This window comes from Panthera pardus, unplaced genomic scaffold (genome assembly GCF_024362965.1).
Source record: "Panthera pardus isolate Hobbes unplaced genomic scaffold, ASM2436296v1 HiC_scaffold_20, whole genome shotgun sequence".
In the NCBI taxonomy this organism is placed as follows: Eukaryota; Metazoa; Chordata; class Mammalia; order Carnivora; family Felidae; genus Panthera; species Panthera pardus.
The window spans coordinates 8862474-8877137 of record NW_026526766.1 but is presented as its reverse complement, the minus strand read 5'-3'; the positions used below and the strand labels follow the sequence as shown (position 1 = coordinate 8877137).

Genomic DNA, 14664 nt, shown 5'->3' with positions numbered 1-14664 from the left:
ACTAAATGTATAAAACACACGTCCTGAATTTTCCAGGACAATGCTAATTTAAATACTCCATTGGCTATATATGCTGATTTAAATTCAGAACCTTTGATCCCTGTAGAGTTTGATCGAACTGTGGTTGGAGAAAACTGCTGAGAATTCTCAGGAAATACTTCTCAGTGGAAGCCAAAATACCCAGTCAGTGTTGATAGTTCTTCTCTACCATTCTTTGGCTCTAGTGAGGGTCAGACAGAAATAAAGAAGTTCCTAGCAGGGAGGGAAGCAAGAATTTTGTAAAACCTAAAATTGAATCTTAATCTTCATGCTTCACCAACTTCAGAAATTTGTTTGTTTGTTTTTAATTTTTTAAGTATAGTTGACACACAGCGTTAAATTAATCTCAGGTGTACAACATAGAAATTCAACAAGTTTATGCCTTATGCTGTGGTCACCATCTGTCACCCTACAACGCTGTCACAGTCCCATTGAGTGTATTCCCTATGCTGTGCCTTTCGCCCCCATGGCTTATTCATTCCATAGCTAGAAGCTCGTATCTTCCACTCCCCTTCACCCAGGTTGCCTGTCTCCCTATCCCTCTCCCCTCTGGCAACCATCAGTTTATTATCTGCATTTATGGGTCTCTTTCTGCTTTTTGTTGACTTACTCCTTTTTTGTTAGACTCCATATATGAGTGAAATCCTATGACATTTGTCTTTCTGACTTACTTCACTTAGTGTAACACCCTCTATGTCTGTCCATGCTGTCGCAAATGGCAAGATCTCATTTTATGGCTGTGTGATATTCCACTGTGCGCATACACACGTTTCAGAAGTTATTATAACCAAAACACCTCCTAAACAAACATTTAGTGACTCTTCCTGAGTGCCAGGATCATACCCAAAGTTAAAAATACAAAAGTTAGACACCGGATCTACAGACATGAACTAGAAAAATGGTAACACAACTTGGATAGTGTTTGTATCATGTAAGGTGTGTTTGGTTACAAGTAGCAGGAAAAGAATTGTGGGTAAAACAATAGAAATTTTTAATCATCTCACGAATTATCAAAGTCTAGAAGTCATTGGTTCCAGATTGGTTCAGCAGTTTAATGATATCATCTAATCTAGTGATATCATTCTGTCTTTTCACTGTTTTATCCTGTGCCCTTTGGCTTGTTGCCTCATGATCACAGAATGGCTGCTGTAGCTCCAAGTATCATGTTCCCATGCAATTACATTCAAGTCAGGCAGGAGTGAACTGGCTGTTACTCTTTGTAGCAGAAAACATAAATCTTGGGAGAAGACATCATCAACAGATTGTCTCTTTAGTCTCACTGGTCAGAATTGGGTCACATGCCAGCCTCCAAGTCAATCATAGGGAAAAGGGAATGGAATTGCCATGTTTGGCATAAACCAATTATGTTGCATTCTGTCAGGCTGGGGGAAAGTTGCTCTCTTCCTTGAGCATGTTTCACTCCTTAGAAATGGGGACTTCATGACCTAAAGAAGATAGAAAGAAGAGAAAGTCACCGACTGTGTGTGCCCCTGGCTTAAGCTTAGAGTTGTGCCAGGTCAACGTACCTGATTTCTCTGATTTGATGCCCTGTCTTCACCTCTAAATCCCTTTTCCAGAGTAAGGCAAACAGTCCAAGGCTACTGGGAAACCCTGGCCCTTCATGAACACTGGCCTGAGTGCTGTCAGACTCTGCTTTGGCCCCATTCTTCTTATTTTTGTTGTTTTTAAATTTTTTAATATTTATTCTTAGAGACAGAGCATGAGCAGAGTAGGGGCAAAGTAAGAGAGGGACACAGAATCTGAAGCAGGCTTCTGGCTCTGAGTTGTCAGCTCAGAGTCCAATGCAGGGCTCTAACTCACAAGCCATGAGATCATGACCTGAGCCGAAGTGGGACACCCAACTGACTGAGCCCTCCCAGGGCCCCCCCAGTGCTTTGGCCCCATTCTTGAGCTCTCTTAACCTTAACTGCTCAGTCTCAACCAACTCTTAAAAATGCAGCTTGTTGATGTGAGTGGGAGCCTGGAATGCTGGAGGGGAAGGGTGAAAGTCAGGTCAACAGAGGAGATCGAAGCTGATTTTCTTCCGCAGACACAGAGCTCCCTTGAGGATTCTGAACCCCCATGACTTCTGAGTGGGAAGACAGAGAAAGCCCTGCAAGACAGCCAGAATTTGCCACGGATGCAGCTGAAAAGTCTGAGAAGAAGGACAAGTAGATTTTCTTCGTGACGAGCACTGCGTTCTACTTCGTAGAAGCACCCAACAGAGAACTAAGGAGTGGTCTTGAGTCTGGGGAAGAAAGTCAAGAAGCACTTAGAGGACATATTTTTGAAGGGTGTTACTTTGGCCAACACACCGATAGACACAGGTTCTGCAAGGAAGTGTAAATTTACCAGTACTGTATGTAATATGATACGATACAACACCAGGCAGTGCAATAAACGCAATACGCAATAAGGTAGGGCATGTAATAGGAGGTAATGTAACCTAATATAATCCTATCTATCAATACAATATAACAGTAACTAAATTTTATTGAGCACTCATCCTGTGATACACCTGCTACAATGTACTCTCCTTGCATGACTACTTACAATATTCACAGTGCATGTTCCATTATGACCCAGAGATTGGTAACCTGCCCAAAGCCACTTCATCAGATGGTGGACTTGAGACTCTAGGGCCCAGGGCTGCCTGCCTCTGGTTTGCCTTTTCCCTACTGGGGTGTTAAGGAATGTTGTGGTGACAAGACCAGGTGGTGGCAGCAGGCAAGACGCAGAGAGTTGAAGTGAAAAATAGCTCATTCGGCTGGCTAGGGAAATAAAAGAAACAACACCAAAGAGTTATTTTAATTCTGCCCAAATGTTCAGAGAACAAAATAGTTAAAGGTTTCTTGTTAAACACAGTTCAGGGGAGTAAAGAAGAGGAAATGCTGTGCCGATAGGAATTAAACAAACAGATAAACTTCTTTTTCCAGCATAGAATCATGCAAATTTATGCATGCATTATGAAGGTCTTGCAATTCATTTGTACATCTCCATAGTCATTCTCTGCCTGGATAGTTGGTTCATTTCGTCACTAACTCCAACGCTCACTTTATTCTTTCCTTCCTTCATTTATTTACCTAGTCACCTGTCAAATGTTTATTCAGACTCTTTCATGCACCCCTACCAAAAAGGATAATGAAGGTTTAAGACTTAAAAACAAACAAACGAACAAAAAACAAAAAGCCGCGTCCTCTTGACTTAGATGGGATGGAATTAAGAGATAGAGATTTTCTTCTTTAGTTTTGCTTTCAGCTCTCCATTATTGGGAAGGGCTGTCTGCTCTGGGCAGACCTCCTTTAGTTCTCTGGCATTGCCTTACTATAGAGAGTTGCCTGTCCCTGATTTGTGACTGGGACACTGTGAAGAACAGAGGACGTATCTAATCCCCAGTGTCTGTCTGTCTGATTGGAGCATATCCTGGTTCAGGGACGTCCTGTGAGTTTCCATAGGATCTCAAAGACATCAGAGTTTCCTGGAACTAATGAACGTAGGTTGGTCCCTTTAAAATTTCCCTTCCCAGGGACACATGTGTGGCTCAGCCAGGTAAGTGTTCGACTTCAGCTCAAGGCAGGGTCTTGCAGTTCAGGAGTTCAAGCCCTGCCTCGGGCTCTGTGCTGACACCTCAGAGCCTGGAGCCTGCTTTGGACTCTGTGTCTCCCCCTCTCTCTACCCCTCCCCCACTTGTATTCTGTCTCCCTCTCTCTCAAAAATAAAACATCAAAAATAATCAAAATTTCCCTCCCACCTAGGGAGGGCACTAGACTATGGGTAGAGCAGGTGCCTGGGAATTCTCTAAGCCCATTCAAGAGCTACCTGTGGCAACTGGATGGCTGATGGCCATGTCCCTGATCTGGCCTTTTGTCTTGACTCGTAGATCTGAATGAAGGTCTCATCTCTCCAGAGCATTGCTCTCTATACTGAAAACCTAGCAGTGAGCAACATTCTTTACCCTCTAGAATCGTCCACACTTCTATTTGGCCTCTCTTAGAGTTCCTGTTACACAAATTCCTCAGACTAAGATACTCCCCCACCACCCAAAAATCATCCCATCCTGAGAAGGTTTTCCAGATCACCCAAGAGGACCTATGTCGAAATGGCTTGCTACAGTGATGGCAAATGCCCTAAGCAGGTTTCTCCATCTGAGTCAGGCAGTCGCCATAAGTGCCATCCCATTACAGCAATGCTCTAGAAAAATGTTTATTGGTGTGATGGAAAGGACACTGGAATGAAACTCAGAACACCACCCCCACGACCACCACCACCAAAGCCTGGGTATTTCTTCCTGCCTTTTGCTATGCCCAGATTTTCTCTACAAAATAAACAGTTCAGATTAAGGCTCCAGATCCTGTCAAGCTTGGAGAATCTATGACTTTTCGAGGGCTTTGTACATTATCTGCTTTGGCCGTTTGCACTGAGAACCAGACTTCAGAGAACATTAGCACACCCTAACGTTCATTCAAGTGGCCACTGTATTTGGTCTCAGTGGTATACATCTACCCAGCGTCTCTGGCCTTTGGAGTGCAGGAGGTAGATGGAACTCCCACCCTCGTCCTGGGGGAGACACAGCAGTTACTTTATAAAAGGACGCTATGGTCTCTGTGGGAGCCAGTCTGTCCTCGGGGCAGAGGGCACCCTGAGCAGAGGACCTACATCCATGAGTGCTGCACCTCCTGGGCAGAATGCTCTGCAAGCCCACAGTCTCAAGCAGCTAGGAATGGAGAGAGGGCAACAGTCAGTTGCGGTGTGCTTATTTGGAATCCTAAGTCCTATTTGATCTCAGAAATTCGGAAGCCTGTAGGACCTGGAAATGCTAATGCCCACGGGCAGTGCAGTGTGGTGGAAAGAGAACTGGCTTTGGAATCAGTTCTGGTTTGAGTCTCAGCCCTGCCCTGACTGGCTACGTGACTAGGAGCAGGTCTCCTCAACCTGCTGACTGTGGCTTTTCTTGTCTGTCCAATGAGGAGAATTGGGTCTTCCCTGATAATCTCACGCACTGGTCTTGGTTGGTTACTTTTCCTGCACACAGTGTACATCCCCTCCCCCCAGTAGTCTCCGTCATGGTCTAAGGACATTATTAGGGCAGAATAATGATAACATTGATACTAGTTTCTGTAGCAAATACAACATTAATAACTTGCTACCAGCTGTTAAGCTCCTAATACCAGACACTCTGCTAAGGATTGTAGAAACATTATTTCATCGCCTGAGGTCATCTGGCTATGGTAAATCTTAGGGCAGGACTTAACACAGACATCCTGAGTTCAGAGCCAAGATCTTAACCCTATGCGTGCTTCATTCCTCGTGACCAACCAGCCAGATTTCTTTGTAGTCCTGACTGGCAGAGAACGAGATGTGCTGGGTTCTCCACTAACATTAGTAAACAAAACCAATTAAATCCTTTAAAACAGGCGAACACAGCAACTTTAGAATATCGTATGTTAAAAGATGTTTTGTGGAGAAGAATGAATAGGAAAAAAATGGGATCCTATATTCACTAATAGTTAAACAACACTGCCTACTATCTTAAGTAAAGCTTTCTCTTTGGCTCATACAAAATGGGCATCCAATCCAACCATCCACCCCCCTCCACCATCTCTAAAAGAAATAATTTGTGAGCACCTGCTTTGCTCCAAGCCCCCAAGCAGTGGTCAGATCCAACAGTGAATGAGGTGTTTGTGCCCTCCAGGATTGTTCCAGAGGAATATGTTAATAGGTATACAATTAGATCATGAACGTCCTGTGTTAGGGCATGGGCAGGGTACTAAGGACAAGTAGACAATAAAAAGCTAACACAGTCTGAGATTATTAATGAAGCCTTCCCAAAAGTGACAGCTAAGTTGAGTTAGAGTCAAACTGTTGCAAAGGAGAAGATGAGGCCTTGGTTGGGAAGGAAGAAAAGGAGCAGCACACTTCAGGACGTGGGAGCATCCTATACCATGGCTAAGAGGCAAGAGAGGCGAGATCCAACCAAGGAGCCAAAGGAAGTTCCAAATGGCTGGGGAACAGGGTCCAAAGACAGGGTTGGTGAGAGCTGAAAAGGAGGGCCATATATCCCACAGAAGAGTTTGAATTTCATTGCAATCACATCTGGAATTAATTGAAGGGATTCATGCCATGGGGGATGGGGGATAGAATGTAGGTCAAAATGGGATTCGTGTGTTTTGAAGGTGATTTTGAACACAGCATGGAGAATGGTTTAATACGGGGGAAAGGAGGAGGATAGCATACAGAAGATAGAACCCTTTTGAGAGCATTTGGAATAGTCCAGCCCAAAGATGAAAATGACTTAGCCTGGGGTTCTGGCAGTGGGGCTGGGGAAATGTGGGTGACACTGAAGGAGGTTGAGAGAGGTGCTGTGATCAAGACTGAGTGAAGGTGTGGTGAGGGAGGGCACAGCTCAGGGTGGCTATGTCTGTGCCAGGCTCTTGGTCCCTGAGAATAAGGGCTGATACGTTTTGTTCCAGGTTCTTTCTAATTGAGGTAGAATTGCTTTGTGTCCCCAAATTTATGAATCCACCCTCATATATCTATCTATATATATATATAATATATTTATATTATATATTTATATTATATATTATATATTTATATATATATTTATATATATTTGTATATATAAATATATATATATAAATATATATTTGTCTTTAAGTGTATTAACTAGGGCAATGTGAACTGCTGTATCAAACTCAAAACTTACAGTGGTTTATCCTCATAGAAGTTTCTTTCTTGCTCATGTGGGACTCTTTGCAGGTAAGCCAGTGGCTTCCCTCTGCATGCAGGTTCAAGAAAGCAGACTTCTTTCTATTGGATGGCTTTGCCACTCCCTAGGGTCCCAGTGTTCTTAGCATTCATCTAGTAGAGGGGGCAAGAGAGAGTGGAGAAAGTATCTTTGCTGCTTAGAAACCTCATTTATATATCCTTAGTGAGAGCTTGTCACATTTAGCTTCTCCTAGTTGACAGTTGTTGACCATAGGAATGACACAAATGTTTCATTTCTCTGGTTCAGATAGTGATGGAGGATGACATTTCTCGAAGACACAAAGGACAGGGAAAGGACAACTCAGGAGCTTTCCATCACAGGTGAAACCATGACCATTGTACTGTCACTGAGCAGAGGGCATGGAGATATGAAAGATGGAAATTGTGGGTTTAAGTTCTGGCTCCATCGGCAACTTACAGCATGACTTGTGCAAGTCACCTTGGTTCTGTGGACTCCAGTTTCCTCATCAGTGAAACAAATGGATTGGGCTATACCAGTGTTGCCCCAAGTGTGTTCTGTAGAACACTAGTTCCATGAAAATCTATAGGAAAATCTTTTCTGGGAGAATAGTTTTAAGAAATACTATGACCTTGAAACTTCTCCTTGAGGATAGTCAAGGCTTATAGGTATACTGAAGGGTCTTGGAACTCCTGTGGTAAGGAAACTTGTTTGGCTTTCTTTACATTGACTTCTAACCTTGAGATGTGGAATTTACATTATTAATTTCCAAAATTAATGTTTTACCACGGATCATTGGGGGCTATAGTACAGAGAGGTTTGCACTGATGTCAGCAGAATGAGTTCTCTCAGTAGCTAAGCCTCAATAAGGTGAAAAGGAGAAGCTGAGAACCGTGGTAAGAAGGTAGGCACCTTTCATGTGCCAAGAAGCTATGAGGACACTGACTCCACACCTAAATGTCCCTTTTCTCTCATTATGGACCAATCTCTAGACATTGGAGTCCCTGGATGTAAGTGAGGTTTGTTGCTGCCTGTGAGACTCTGCCTAGAACCCTCCACTGTTCTGCATGCATCCATCTCCTATAGACAAGCTACTGGTAGAGGTTCTAGATGCTCATCAGTCCCACAGATCAGAAAAGGACTTTGTCACTTGTGGGGTGATGAAACTGAAGGGAAATCCACCTCCTAATCAAGATGAGGCAGGAAAGGTGAATTGGAAATTCCCTTTTGAGCCAGAGCAGTGGTGGAAATCCCATCCCTCTTATGTGTCCTTTGTCACAAGAGACTGTAGTTGATGTTGTTTGTCCACCTCTCAACTCCACAGCCCACCTAAGCTCACTCAAAGCTGTAGAAAGTTCCAGAAAGCTGACGGCTTTCCCCTCAAGCATCTGCCTTGCTCTTTTTCTAAGCCTGAAGGATTTCTTCAGCAGAAGCTTCTTCTATGGCAGGCAGACACAGCCCAGATGTGAGGGAGAGTTAACTCTTCGACACCAGTCCCCAACTAAGAGGACATGTGAGCTGGTGGTTACATGCCTCAGTCTCCCTATTGCTCCTCTGGGGCAATTTTGAGACATATTGTACATATCTTCACAGAGTATCCCCAGTGGGATTGAGCCCCAATTGCCCACTTAAGGCAACCCATGTTTCATCATATCTTTTATTGGTTTTTCTTCCTTTTGTGTCTTTCTCCACTTATTAGTCTTCCTGCAATTACCACTTGAGGAAACTATCAGAATCCAAGCCCTTATCTGCTTTGGTAGAATCCATAGCAAGCTAAAAATCTGTTCATGGGATGCTTCTTAGCTGGTCACTAGACCCCCTTCTTGCTCTAAAATTCAGTGATCACTTATTTGGCCACTTGTAGTGGCCAAGTCCTGAGCCTAGTCCCCATTTTAACAAAAAGGCTGAGAAGGGAGAAGATTTACCACCTTCTGAGTTTAATTATTCATCCAGAGAAGTACTTTTAAGACTAAAAACAGTCTATATGTCCGGAACCATTTTTTTTTTTTAGAGCAGCCCAAAGCATTGGGGAATTGTGAGCTGGTTTCTGGGACATTTTAAGAACTTAAAATAAGGAATGAACATATTTATATAAGTTAAACATGTTATAATGATCTTTTATAAATAATAGCTTTATTGAGATAAAATGCATATAACCATACAATTTACCTCTCTTTAGAATACAGAATTAAATGATTTTTAGTATATTCACCAAGTTGTACAATCATAATCAATTTTATATTTTTTAAGTAGGCTCCACACCCAATGTGGGGCTTGAACTCACGACCTCGAGATCAAGAATTGTGTGCTGTACCAGCTGAACCAGCCAGGTGCCCCACAAATCAATTTTATAACATTTATATTACTTCTAAAAGAAACCCCAGACCCATTAGCAGTCTCCCCATAGGCCCTCAAGGCCCCAACCCCTAGGCAACCACAAAAGTACTTTCTGTCTCTCCATTACTTGCCTCAACTGGACATTTCATGTGAAGAAAATCACACAATATATGACATTTTATGACTGGCTTCTTTCATTTGGCAAAATTTTGTCACGATTCATCCATGTTGTAGCAGGTATAGTATTTCATTCTTGTTTGTGGCTGAATAGTATTCCATGGTATGGATATACCACATTTTATTCATTCATCAGTTAATGGACACTTGAGTTCATATCCACAAGGACGGCTAGGATTAAAAAGGAAAAACAAGTGTCGATGAGATTAGAACTCTCATACACTGCTCATGGGAATGAAACACGGTACACTTGTTTTGGAAAATAGTCTGGCAGTTTCTAAAAAGGTTAAACAGTAGTTGTATTGCCCAGAAATTTGATACCTAGGTACATAGTCAAGAAAAATGAAAACATATGTTCACACAATAATTTGCACATGAATATTCATAGCAGCATTCTTCATAATATCCAAAAAAGTGGAAGGAAGTGATATTGCATTGTAATTTTAATTTCCATTTCCCTGATGACTGCTAATGTCAAGTAATTTACATGTGCTTACTGGCCATTTATAAATCTTCTTAGGGAAAATGTCTATTCAGATTCTATGCCTACTAACTGTTTTTTAATTATTATTGAGTTGTAAGAGTTCTTTATCACTCCTCAAATATATACTTTGGAAATATTTTCTCCTATTTTATAGACTGTCTTCTAACTTTCTTAATGGTGTAGCACAGAAGTTTTACATTTTGATGGAGTCCAACTTCTCTGTTTTTGTCGTTGCTTGAGCTTTTAGTCATATTTAAGAAAACATTGCCTAATCCAAGGTCATGAAAATGTATACCTGTGATATTTTTCTAAGTATTGTCTACTTTTCGTTCTTACATTTACGTTGTTGCACTTTTATATATAATGTGAGTTAGGGGATCCAACTTCTTTTGCTTATGATTGTCCAGTTGTCCCAGCATCATTTGTTGAAAAGACTATTCCTTCCTTTGTTGAATATCTTACCACCTTTTTTGAAATCAATGGACCAGAAGTGTGAGAGTAAAATCTGGACTCTCAATCCTATTCACTTGCTCTGTATGTTTGTCTTTATGCTGGTATCACATTGTTTTGAGTATTGTAACTTTGTATTTTATTTTATTTATTTATTTTTACATTTATTTACTTTTGAGAGACAGAACACAATTGGGGGTGGGGGTCAGAGACAAAAGGAGAGACAGAATCCAAAGCAGGCTCCAGGCTCTGAGCTGTCAGCACAGAGCCTGACACGGGGCTTGAACTCACAAACTGTGATATTATGACCTGAGCCGAAGTCAGACGCTTAACTGACTGAGTCACCCAGGCGCCCCTTTGTAGTTAATTTTAAAATTGAAAGTGTAAGTCTTTCAGTTTTGTTCTTTTTCAAGATTGTTTTGGCTCTTCTAAGGTCCCTTAAATTTCCATATAAGTTTTAGGATCAGCTTGTCTATTTCTATTTAAAAAGCCAGTTTCGATTTGATAGGGCTTACAGATCATTTTGAAGAGTATTGCTATACTAACAATATTAAGTCTTCCATTGTATGAACACGGGATACTTTGTTTCATTAGATCTTTAATTTCTTTCAGCAGTATTTTGTAGTACTCAGAGTATAATGTTTGCATTTCTCTTGTGAAACCTATTCCTAAGTGTCTTATTCCTTTTGATGCCATTGTAAATGAAGTTATTTTTTAATTGCATTTTTGGTTTATTCATTACTATTATGTAGAAACACATTTGATTTTTGTGTATTGATCTTAGAGCCCTGCCACCTTGCTGAACACCTCTGCTAGTCCTAATAGTTTTTAGTGGATTCATTAGTATTTTCTGTATACATGATGATGTCATGGGCAAACAAGAGATAGCTTTACTTCTCCCTTTATAATCTGATCACTTTTTTCTCATTTTGTTGTGTAATTGTCCTGGGGAGAATTTAATTGTCTAATTGCCCTACACTAGCATGTTGAATGGCAGTGGTGTGAGAACTTGTCCTTGTCTTGTTCCTGATATTAGGAGGGATGCGTTCAGATTTTTTCTTTTCAGGATGATGAAACACGGACCAAAATATGGCTCACCATGAGTGAATTGGAAATGTTAGACATTCCTTGGTTTAATGTAGGGCAAGGGATTCAAAGACTGGGAGAGACTGGAAAGTTAGAGTGTATTTGTCATTTAAGACCTACTCACCTACACTGGAAGGGGCCAAAATGTACACCTTGCACCAGCGCTCTGAGGAATCAGTGTGTGAGGGGAACTGTGCTATCACTCTTCTCTGTAGGCCAGACATCCCCCATAGAAACTGAAGTCACTGAAATGGAAAACTGATATGCAGTGAGAGTGAGAGTAGTTGGAAACCCTCACCACCAAAGGCCAAGTGAGATGGCTACTGTAATGGACAGGAGAGTCAAAGCAGCAATAAGTAGTCTGACTTGTATAGGACTATGGCTCTGGATAATTAATTAGAGTGAGCTAGAAGTAAAATAGGTAGGAAGCCTACTAAATTCTTTATTGGTAGAAGCAGAAAAATTTTGAGTTGAATGAACCAGAAAGTTCAACCTGAATCCTAAAGGCAGAGTTATGGCCCCTCAATCAATTCCCAGACTGGAGCCAACTTACAGACCCAGAACCAATTAAACAAGTGGGGGGGGGGATGTCCCCTTGAAGAAAGAATTTAGGACTACCAAAAGGTTATATTGTTAATCTTTCTTCCAGTCTCCCTAGAGGGACCTATAGCCTTTTTACTAGAGTAGCTGTATACTTGGGGGAAAGAAGTAATCAGACCCTTTGGGGACTACTGGACACTGGCTTTGAACTAAGTACAAGACACCCAACATCTGTGACTGTGCCCCATCAATCGCAGGAAGGGCTTATGGAAGTTAGGTCAATGGAGTTTTAGGTCAGGCCCATCTTGCAGTGGGTCCAGTGGGTGGTGATTTCCCCAGTTAAATAATGCATAACTGGAATAGACCTACTTAACAGATGGCAGAATTTTCCTGTCAGTTCCCTTTAGCTTTGGTGTTTTCATAGGTGTTCTTTTTTAGATTGAGAATGTTCCTTTCTAGTCCAAGTTAGTTAGGTGTTTTTTTTTTTTTTAATCACAAAGGGATGTTTGATTTTTTCATTTTTGCCTTTTTCAGCAGCTATTGAGATTATGATGTGTTTTGTCATTTATTTTTATTAATATGTAAATCATTTTTGGATGTTGAACCAGTTTTATATCTCTTGGGGATAAAAACTACTTGCTCATGATGTATAATCCTTTTTATATCTTGATCATGACATAACTTTTTTAACATGTTGCTTGATTTGGTTTGCTAATATCTTAGCGATTTTTGTGTCTATTCATAAGAGATGCTGATCTATAGTTTACTTGTGATATTTGTCGGGTTTTGGTATCAAGGTAATACTGACCTCATAAAGTGAGTTGAGAAATGTTCCTTCCTCTTCTATTTTTTAGAAGAATTTGTGAAGTATTGATACTGATACTTTTTAAATGTTTGATAGAATTCTTTAGTGAAGTTATGTTTTTCTATTTTCCATTTTATTGATTGTACTGTAATCTTTATTATATGTCTATGTTTGTTTGTTTTAAAGTTTGTGTGTCTTCTTTGTCTAGTGTCTTAAAGTGGAATGTTAGGCTATTGTGTAGAGGCATTTCTAACATAGGCTATAAATTTCCCTCTCTCTACTATTTTAACTGTCCCATATGTTTTCCTATATTGTATTTTAATTTTTATCCATCAAAGTATTGTTTGATTTCCTTTGTGGTTTCTTCTTTGACCTATTGGATATTTAAGAGTGTTTTTAAATATCAACTCATTTCTGAATTCCCCGAATTTCTTTCTGTTATTGACTTTAAAGTTGATTCCATTGTGGAGATGATCATTTCTGTAATTTCAATCCTCTTAAATTTATCAAGGCTTGTTTTATCATTTAATGTATTTGTGGGGATTGTCTCATGCACCTGCAAAACAAACACATATGATGTTGTTGGTAGAGAGAGTCTCTCTTAGGTCTAACTGGTTTGTAGTGTTGTTCAACTCTTCTTTTTGTTCATCTTCTGCCTATTTGGTTTATTCATTATTGAAATTGGAGTATTAAGGCCTCCAACCATTGTTGATTTTCAGTGTCTCCCTTCATTTGTTAGTTTTTGCTTCATGTGTTTTAGGCTTTGTTTTTAGGTGTATATGTGTTTGTAATTGCTGTATCTTTCTTGGTGGGTTGACTCTTTTGTAATAATTAAATGTCTCTCTTTATCTTTATTAACACTTTCTGTTTCAAAGCCTCTGTTGACTGATAATACTATAGCCACAACAGCTTTCTTATGGTTACTGTTGGTAAGATATATCTTTTTTTCCATCCTTTTACTTATAATTTATTTGTATCTTTGAATCTAAAAGGTATCTTCTATAGATAGCATATAACTGGGTCTTGTCTTTTTATTTAGTTTGATAGTCTCTGCTTTCTGACTGGAATGTTTAATCCATTCATACTTAATGTCACTATTGATAGAGTTAGATTTACATCTGCCATTTTACTTTTTGTTTTCTATGTAGACATTATTTTTCTAAGGCAGTCATAACAAAGTACCACAAACTGGAGGGCTTAAACAACAAAAATTTGTTGTCTCACACATGGAGGCCTGAAGTTCTGAGATCAAGGTATCAACAGGGTTGGTTCTTACTGAGAGCTGTGAGGGGGAAGGGTCCATTCCAGCCCTCTCTCCTTGGCTTGAACTTAGCTGTCTTTGCCCTGTATCGACTTACATCATCTTCCTTCTGTGTATGTGTGTCCAAATTTTCCCTTCTTATAAGGACACTAGTTGTATTGGATTAGGGCCCATCCTAATGACCTCATTTTAGCTGTACTCCCTCTATAATGGCCCTACCTCCAAATAAAGTAACATTCTGAGGTATCGGGGATTAGGACTTCACCGTATGACTTTTAGGGGGATGTAAATCAAGCCACAACACTGTTCCTCTATTCTTTTACTTCTTTCTTTCACATTCATGATTTTTTTTCTAGTGTGACATTACACTATACATATTTGTGAGTTATTTTCTTATTGGCTGCTCGAGGACTTACCATCTGTATCTTAATTTGCAGACTCTAGATCAGATTTCTACTGAATTCCAGGGAAATACAAGAAAGATGCTCCTATATAGCTCTGTTGTTTCTGCCCCTTCTTTTGTGCTGCTCTTGTTATGCATTATGCATACCATATCTAGGTAACCACTTCCAAAATACATGTTGTAATTATTACTTTACATAATTGATGTCTTTCTAAGAAACTGAGAGAGGAAAGGAGAGCAAGTACATATTTGTAGAGTTTGTTTTATCGACTCTTTGATTTGCCATTTCCGGTTCTCTTCATTTGTTGCTCTTGCTTTCAGTTAGCATATGGTGTCGTTACCTTACTACATTATA

The 14664-nt window shown here is 40.2% G+C and overlaps 1 long non-coding RNA gene across 3 annotated transcripts in view; it reads right to left on the bottom strand.

Moving 5' to 3' along the window:
- Positions 1-1018: 1018 nt before the first annotated feature.
- LOC109275463 (uncharacterized) overlaps positions 1019-14664 on the bottom strand; it is a 76843-nt gene continuing 63197 nt past the window's right edge. For 2 of the 3 annotated variants that reach the window (XR_008424120.1, XR_008424127.1), the window contains one exon: positions 7555-9451. This is a non-coding gene — a long non-coding RNA (uncharacterized LOC109275463). Of the gene's footprint in view, positions 1485-2592; positions 2811-7554; positions 9452-14664 lie in introns of those variants that run through there. The other variant, XR_008424124.1, reaches the window with a different exon arrangement.